This window comes from Pinus tabuliformis, chromosome 7 (assembly GCF_031772625.1).
Source record: "Pinus tabuliformis cultivar Carrire ecotype Pingquan chromosome 7, CPIR1, whole genome shotgun sequence".
In the NCBI taxonomy this organism is placed as follows: Eukaryota; Viridiplantae; Streptophyta; class Pinopsida; order Pinales; family Pinaceae; genus Pinus; species Pinus tabuliformis.
Window position 1 is genome coordinate 386438291 of NC_142293.1, and position 9131 is coordinate 386447421.

Here is a 9131-nt window from a genome sequence, read left to right on the forward strand (position 1 = left end):
TAATAGGGATACCAATGACTATTGACTGTTTTTGAAGCTAAACTAGAATTTTGAATGGCATGTGACCATATCTAGAATGCCATAGTTGAGACTCATCTATTCTTGACACATTGTGTACAAAAGACTGTGAAAGATTTCAACTTCTAAGAGTCAAAGGAAACATCCTATTCTTGTTTTTTTCAACCTTAACTATCAGGCTTCTATTGGGCGGTTTGTTATAGATATAACATGTGTTCCCTTGAAACATTACATCATAACCATGTTCCATCAGTTGTCCTACACTAATTAGGTTATGCTTCAGATTTGGAACGTAATAAACATCATGAATGTATTTCTACTGATTTTGTTTAGTAAGAATAAGAACAATACCTTTTCCTTCAACTTTAATGCAAGAACAATCTCCAAGAGTAATTTCTGATGTTATGGAAGCATCAAGATAAGAAAGAAGATTTTTTTTTACCTATCATATGATTGCTGCAGCTTGTTGAAACAATAAGTAAAATAATGAAAGAAAACAAAGAAACCCAACAGAATAACCAAGATAAGAAACTGAATTTGTTATTCAACAATGATTCTCCGCACTACATTTCATGGGAATTTGATAGTTTTATATCAACAACTATCGTTACATAACTAATTATTTGGTATACAACTCTCTATTTACATTTTACCTAAAGTTACTAATTCATTGTCAAACTAACAAACTCCACCTTGACAACAATTTTCCCATTCATCATCTTTCCTGCAAGCCAAGAGAAGCTAAACACCACCGCAGCTTCTCTACTGTAACTGGCTTTGTGAATATGTCTGCACAATTTTCTCGTGTATGGACCTTTTTAAGAGCTACTTTTCTGCCATCACATGTCTCAGAAAAAGATACCTTACATTAGTGTGCTTGGTTCTGCTGTGATAGGCAGGGTTTGTAGCCAAGTGAATAGCGCTTTGATTGTCACAAAGTACATTCACTTTCTCGTGCGTCCTTCCAATCTCATCGAGAAGATCCTTTAACCAGATTGCTTCTTTACTGGCATCTAAAGTAGCTATATATTCAGCTTCAGTAGTGGACAACGCAACTGTTTCTTGAAGCTTTGACATCCAACTAATTGCTCCACCTGCAAGAGTAAAGACATAACCTGTAGTAGATCTTCTTTTGTCCAAATCACCTGCATAGTCAGCATCTACATATCCGCAGACTAATCCTTCACTACCGTTAAAGACGATGCAATGGTCACTTGTGCCTCTTAGATATCAAAGCACCCATTTCACTGCTTGCCAATGTTCTTTACCTGGATTTGCCATGAACCTGCTGACAACTCCAACTGCATGTGAAATGTCAGGTCTTGAAGATACCATCACATACATTAAGTTGCCTACAACGTTTGCATATGGTACATGAAACATTAACAGGTTTCACATTATTCATAGAGAACTTTTCAAGTACCTTCTCCACATGCTTTTGCTGTGACAACCAAAGCTTACCATTTTTCCTGTCTCTGTATATCTCCATGCCCAAGATATGTTTTGCTGCTCCAAGATCCTTCATATCAAACGTCCTAGAGAGTTGAGCCTTTAACATGTTGAACTCTTCCATGCTTTTGCTTGCAATAAGCATATCGTCAACATACAAAGCTAAGATAATGAATATGCCATTGAAACTTTTGAAGTACACACAATGATCATACTCACTTCTTATAAAGTTCTGGCTCACCATGAAGGAATCAAACTTCTTGTACCATTGTCTGGGAGACTGCCTCAGACCATACAATGATTCCTGAGCTTGCAAACTAATTTTCTGTTGCAACCTCGTACAAAACCTTCTGGTTGTTCCATATATATCTCTTTGTTCAAATCACCATGTAGAAAAGTTGTTTTAACATCTAACTATTCTAACTCAAGATTAAGCAACGCAGTTAGTGCCAACACAGTACGTATAGAAACAAGTTTTACAACTGGAGAAAAAATCTCATGAAAGTCTATACCTTCAACCTAAGAATACCCTTTTGCTACCAGTCGCGCCTTATACCTTTCAATACTACCATCAACTTTCCATTCCAGCTTGAAGACCCATTTACATCCAACAACACTTCTCCCTTCAGGAAGCTCTACAAGATCCCAGGTATTGTTCTTGGCTAAGGAGTCCATTTCTTCTTCCATAGCCATTTTCCATTTCTCGCTATCTGTATCATCTATTGCTTCCTGATAACAAGAAGGTTCCCCATCTTCAGTAATCAAAGCAAAAGATGAAGCAGAATCTTCATACCTTTTGGGAGTTTTCCTTTCCCTTGTAGACCTTCTCAGAGCGACTGGTTGCTGAACTGGTTCAGAAACTTGCACTGGTTTAGAAGCTTCAATGGCTTCCTTTGTGTCTTGAACACCTTTTTCTCCAGAAGTCTCTCCTTCCTTTTGACTGTCACCGAAAGGTCTAGCCTCCAACTGAACTCATTGACTCGGCGATACCTGTTCCTGTTCAATTCTTTCAACATTTGATTTTAACAAAGAGGATTCATCAAATGTTACATCTCTACTAATGACTATCTTCCGCAATGTAGGATCCCACAACCTATATCCTTTCACTGCATAGTCATACCCAACAAAGACATAACATTTCGACTTTGGATCTAATTTTGAACGCTGATTTTTCGGAATAAGAGAATAAGCATCACAACCAAATATCCTCAAATGAGAATAGTCACAAGACTGACCTGTCCAAACTTCTTCAGGAATTTTACAATCAATTGCTACTGAAGGTGATCTATTAACTAAATAACAAGCAGTAGATACTGCTTCTGCCCACAACTCCTTTTGCAAGTTAGCATTGCTGATCATGCTTCTGGCTCTTTCCATAAGAGTCTGATTCATACGCTCAGCAACACCATTTTGCTGAGGAGTATAAATAGCAGTTTTGTGTCTAACAATGCCCTCATCCTTACAATATTGTTCAAATTCAACAGAAGTGAACTCACCACCATTGTCAGTTCTTAGACATTTAATAGATTTGCCTATTCTTTTCTCTACCATTACTTTAAATTTTTTAAAGACATTTAATACATCAGCTTTCCTTTTTAGCATATAGACCCAAACTCTACGGGAGTAATCATCAATGAATGTTAAAAAATACAATGCACCTCCATATGACACAACAGGGGAAGGCCCCCACAGATCAGAATGAATGTAGTCTAAAACATCTTTACTATTATGATTTCCAACTTTAAATCTCTGTTTACACTGTTTTCCATACACACAATGTTTACAGAAATCTAAATTCAAGGATTTCAGACCTGGAAGAGATTTACGTTTCATCAGTATATGAAGACCTTTCTCGCTCATATGACCCAAACGCTGATGCCACAGACGAGTACCTGCTTCTTCCTTTTCTGACGCAACCGCTGCTTCACTGACCTGAGTACTTCCTTTTAACCTGTAAATATTTCCGACCTTTTCTGCCTTCATAACCACAAGGGCTCCTTTAAATACTTTCAAGATGCCATCCTGACCTGTAAACTTATAACCATCTGAATCCAACACTCCCAAAGAGATTAAATTTTTCTTCAAATCAGGTACATGTCTAACACTAGTTAATGTCCTAACTGTGTTATCATACATCTTAATCCTGATATCTCCCATCCCAACAGTCTGACATGACACATTGTTACCCATAAACACAGAACTACCGTTTACATTTTCATACAAGGTAAACCAATTTCTATGTGGGCACATGTGATGCGAAGCACCAGAGTCTAACAGCCAGCTATCAAAACTCTGAGAGACATTACCTTCAGGTGAAGTTCCATCTATCATACATAATTCTTCAGCAGATAAAACTTCGTCTATCATACCTGAATCGACCTGATTCGCTTCGTTCTTCGGGTTTTCGAACTCCTTCCGTTTCCAACAGTCCTTCTTCAAGTGTCCAACTTTACCGCAGTTCCAACATTTTGCCTTACAGTTCTTGCCCTTCGATTTCGACCTGGAAGACCCCCTTGGTTTTTCTCCTCTTTCCTTTGAGCTTCCTCTAGCGACCATGGCTTCTGATGCAACTGTTTCAGTGCTAGATTTCCTTCGTACTTCTTCAGACAAAAGAGCTCCCACGACTGATTCAAACTTCAAAGAATCAGCAGAGCTGAAGTTGATTGAAGTTACGAAGTGATCCCATGATTCAGGCAGAGAACACAACAAGGTTATGGCTTTATCTTCTTCCTGTATTTTAACTTCCATATCTGTTAATTGACAAATTAGTGTATTAAAAACATTCAAATGTTCTGCAACGCTTGAACCTTCTTTCATTCGAAGACTGTATAATTGTCGTTTCAGATAAATTCTGTTGGTTAATGATTTTGTCATATAGAGGTTTTCAAGTTTTTCCCACAATCCTGACGCCGTAGTCTCTTCAACAATGTTGAAGAGAACTTCATCCGCTAGGCATAACCGGAGGGTACTGAGAGCTCGAGCATCCAAGTCCTCCTAGTCTGAAGTAGTCATGGTTGCAGGTTTCTTAGTTACCCCATCCAATGCCTTGTGCAACCCTTGTTGCACAAGCAGATCCTTAACCTTCAGTTTCCAAAGAGCAAAATTGCTCTTTCCGGTGAATTTCTCCACCTCAAATTTTGCATTCGACATCTTGGCCATTTTTCCTCCTTCCTAGGGTTTCAGTCTTTCTAGGAATTATTTATAATTTTGTTTGTCTTTCTAAAAAACTGTAAAAAAAATAATAATTCCCAACTCAACAATTTTTTTTTTAATTTCAGATCCTTTGTTTCCTTTCAGCCTTTGTTTTCCTTCAATAAAAAAAATGAAAATTTTCCTTCAACTTACTCACTTCGAACCTTTATTTTTTATTTTTTTTTGAAAGAACTTTACTTTCACTGCTTTTCGAAAAAAAGTTCTGAGACAAATTTCTTTAAAAAAAATACCCGGATTTGCAGAAGATTTGCCGAATAAATTCTGGCAGCCAACTCGCAGAACAGCAGAAGATTTGCCGAACAAATTCCGGCAGCCAACACGCAGAACAAAGGCAGCGGTCCTGGGCAGCGGCACGCAGACTTCAGAGCCACTTGCTCCAACGCAGCAGAGGTTTGGCAGCCAACACCAACACGCAGAAAAATTCTGGCAAACAGCGGCACGTAGACTTCAGAGCCACTTGCTCCAACGCAGCAGAGGTTTGGCAGCCAACACCAACACGCAGACAAATTTTGGCAAACTTACGCAGATTCTGGCAAACTTCAGATCTTCCCTCGCTCCAACGCAGACCACTTGCTCCGACGCAGCAGAGGTTTGGCAGCCAACACCAACACGCAGACAAATTCTGGTAAACTTACGCAGATTCTGGCAAACTTCAGATCTTCCCTCTCACGCAGGCTGAAAGGACACGTTCTTGTCTCCACACGCAGGCAGGTTCTTCACGCCTTCACGCCCAATCGCTCGGCCCTCGGAGCTCTGATACCACTTTTTGAAACAATAAGTAAAATAATGAAAGAAAACAAAGAAACCCAACAGAATAACCAAGATAAGAAACTGAATTAGAAACTGAATTTGTTATTCAACAATGGTTCTCCGCACTACATTTCATGGGCATTTGATAGTTTTATATCACCAACTATCGTTACATAACTAATTATTCGGTATACAACTGTCTATTTACATTTTACCTAAAGTTACTAATTCGTTGTCAAACTAACACAACCATTGTCCAGCAACCAAAGATCCATGTTGTGAGTGTCTGCAGAAAGATTGCATGAAAGAAACATTGTTTCAGAGGATTCTCGTTCATTGTTGGAGAGATAGACATTACCATTGTGTTGATCTGACTATTTCTTTTTGCATTCATTTTCATAATGCCCAAATTTCTTGTAGTAATAACACTGGACATTATATTTGCTCCAAGGTCTGCTTCTTTGAGTTTGATTTTGTGGAGGTCTCCACTACTCTGCTGCATGATGATGTTTTGATCTACCTCTACTTCGGCCTCTGCCTCGCTTGTTGCCACCTCTATATCCTCTACCTCTACCTCTTCCAAAAGAGAGTTGTGCTTTGAAAGCTTGTTCCATGGAATCTTTTGTCAAGTTGAGTCTTGTTTCGTGTGCTAGAAGCGATCCAGTCAACTGTTCTACTGAGAAAGTTGTAAGATCTTTGGATTCCAGAATGGTTGTTACAATCATGTCATATTTCTTGGGTAGACTTCGAAGGACTTTCTGAACAATTTTCTCATCTGAAATAGTTTCACCAATGAGCTTGATCTGATTTACTATTCCCACAACTCTAGTCATGAATTGATCCACATTTTTTGTGTGAGTCATCTTTAGGGTTTCAAACTGTGATCTCAATGTCTGTAATTTCACTGTCTTCATTGTATCATTACCTTGATACACAACTTTCAATATTTCCCAAGCTTCATGTGTTGTGGATGCGCCTGTTATCTTGTCGAAAATAGAGTCATCTACTGAGTTTTGAATCCAACATTTGGCTCTATGTTCTTTCTTTTTGAGTTCATTCGTTGCATTCCTCTGATTATTAGTCATGGCCGCCCATGCTTCTTGAGTCGGCTCTACATATGTAGTCTGAAGTGTATCCCAACACTCTTGGGCTTGTAGGAATGTTGTCATTCTCAAAAACAAAACTCATCATTTTTGCCAAACAAAATTAGAGTGTGGCAAAGCACTAGAGGAAGACATTTCTTTGAATGAAAAATATCTTCCTTTTCTTTTAAATCTCTTCTAAAAAATCTTTTTACTTTCCAAATTTTTATTAAAAAAACTTTAAAAAATACTTACATTTACTTTCAAAGTTAAAAAAAAAAAAACTTAAAAAAAAATACAAACCGACGACGCCTCTTTCGTTTTACTTAAAAAAACTTAAAAAAATTAACAAACCCTTTTCTTATATTAAAATAACAAACCCTTTAAATATAAGTTATATTCAAAAAATACGTTTCAACTCACACGCATACCTCATAATCTCATAAGGCATATCATAAGGTTTTAATTTATCTTTTAAAATCCAAATGAATACGCCAACGAATGAAATGAAAATACCTCGTTGACCTCATTAAATAGATTTGGTTTGACTTTTGCTAACGTGGCGGAAAGAATGGGTAGCCGGCGTGCGTGCTAAAGCTTCTTCTCGATGGTGAAGGGTAGCGTGCTAAAGCCTTTGTCACACTGAAGGCGAGCATTGTAGCACTAACGCATTGTTCGTCAACAGGAAGGAGCGTTATGAAAAGGTGACTAATGCATTTGATCTTCTCATTGTCTAGCGTTAGTGGTGTTTATTAAAAACAGAAACTCACAAACTTTATTGATCATTTACTCAATTACACTTCACTTATATAGGAAACTCAATTCTGTTCAATAACTACTTCAACCAACTATTCTGTTCAACTCATAACTAACTATAACTAACTAATCCTATTTCTTCATTATTCTCACATCCTCCCTTAATGGAGAAATGGATTTTCTACCATACCTAACTGACTTCTAGTAACATAGGGTAGTTGGGATTAATACCTTTCTATCACTCCCCCTTAATTCCAACTATATAACAAACTATATATATTCTTAATGATGACGACTTAAACTTTATCTTGCCTGCTGGTCTAAGTCTCAGCTAGGCTTACAACAAAACATTTCATTTTTGTCTTCTTATTAAAAGGTCCATGCTTGTTCCTTTTCCATTGCTGTTGCAGTTTCATCTTCACCTTTTTGGGTTTCCTTATGAAATTCCTTTGCTCCTTGCGTACATACTGAACGTCAACAACCGCTTTTGGATGGAGAGGCAATACAAGATCTCGAACGAGGTAATTTAATTCATGTTCTCCCCACTTTCCATGGGGAACCAACGAAGGAGTCACCAAAATGCAGTCATCTTTGAAAGTAGATTCAATAAAACTTCTAACAACCGGGCAAGTTTTAATCTCAGTGATTTCTTCAACAACTTTAATCTCAGTGATTTCTTCAACAGATTTAATCTCAGTGATTTCTTCAACAGCGTGATCCTTAACAACATGAGTGATTTCTTCAACATCCTCAACAACATGAGTGATTTCTTCAACAACGTGATCCTCAACAACATGAGTGATTTCTTCAACAGCATGATCCTCAACAACATTGATGTCTTCAACAGCTTGATCCTCAACCACATGAGTGATTTCTTCAACATCCTCAACAACATGAAACTCTTTGTCAATGGACGCAAGAATACTGCTAATCCCAAATGGGTTTATGAAAAAATGATCATTAAAAGGATCATCGTCAAAAAAGTCTAAAAAAATAGACATATCAGTTAGCTTTATCACACTTCAAACAACACCTTTTCTACAGCCTCTCTCTGCAAAGAAAACCGGGCCGACTGAAAAAGAATATGACCACGGCACAACAGTTACAGTGCTTACCAACACCACAGCAGGGTTCACCACGACGTCAGTCACCAGGTTCTTCACCACGACGTCATTCACCAGGTCACAACAGCGCTCACCAACACCACAAACGCTGGGCACACTCCTCCGGTGAAAACCTCTTCACTTACAGACTCAACGCACTCCAAAATAAAACAGAAAACTTGCAGAAGCCAAGCAAAGACTTCAATACTTTCATTTCTTTCGGACGAATAACACTCTGCGCCTTCTTCTACCACTTCTTGGCACGTATTGACGTGCTCGACCTTCGAACCTTGGCCGGTCGTTTCCAAAGTCAAAACAAGGCTATTATGGTCTTTCTTCCAGAGACTTCATAATCTCAAAGACTCCGGGAGCAATAAGGCATTGAATCCTTTTGTTCCGCCATTAACGCTTCAAACAAGCCCTAACATTTAAAGAAATCTACTAAAAAAAAACTTGCACAAACGCAGCGTTACCAACACAAAAACTCCAACGCCAAAACTCCAACGGTTATGACAACTGCGGCAGGGTCTTTCTTCACGGCTCACCACGGCAAAACAGCAAACTTACCAAAACTTCAACGCACAACCTCAAGGCAGATCTCGGCCTCACGGAGATCTCACTTCTCTCCACAGCGTTCTTGACTACACACCAGTCGACGGTTCTTGATTGACGGTCTCACTTCTTGACAGCACCAGATTCTGGACAGGACCAACCTTGCACAACAGTTAGAAAAACGACTCCACGCAACCGTCTTCACGCG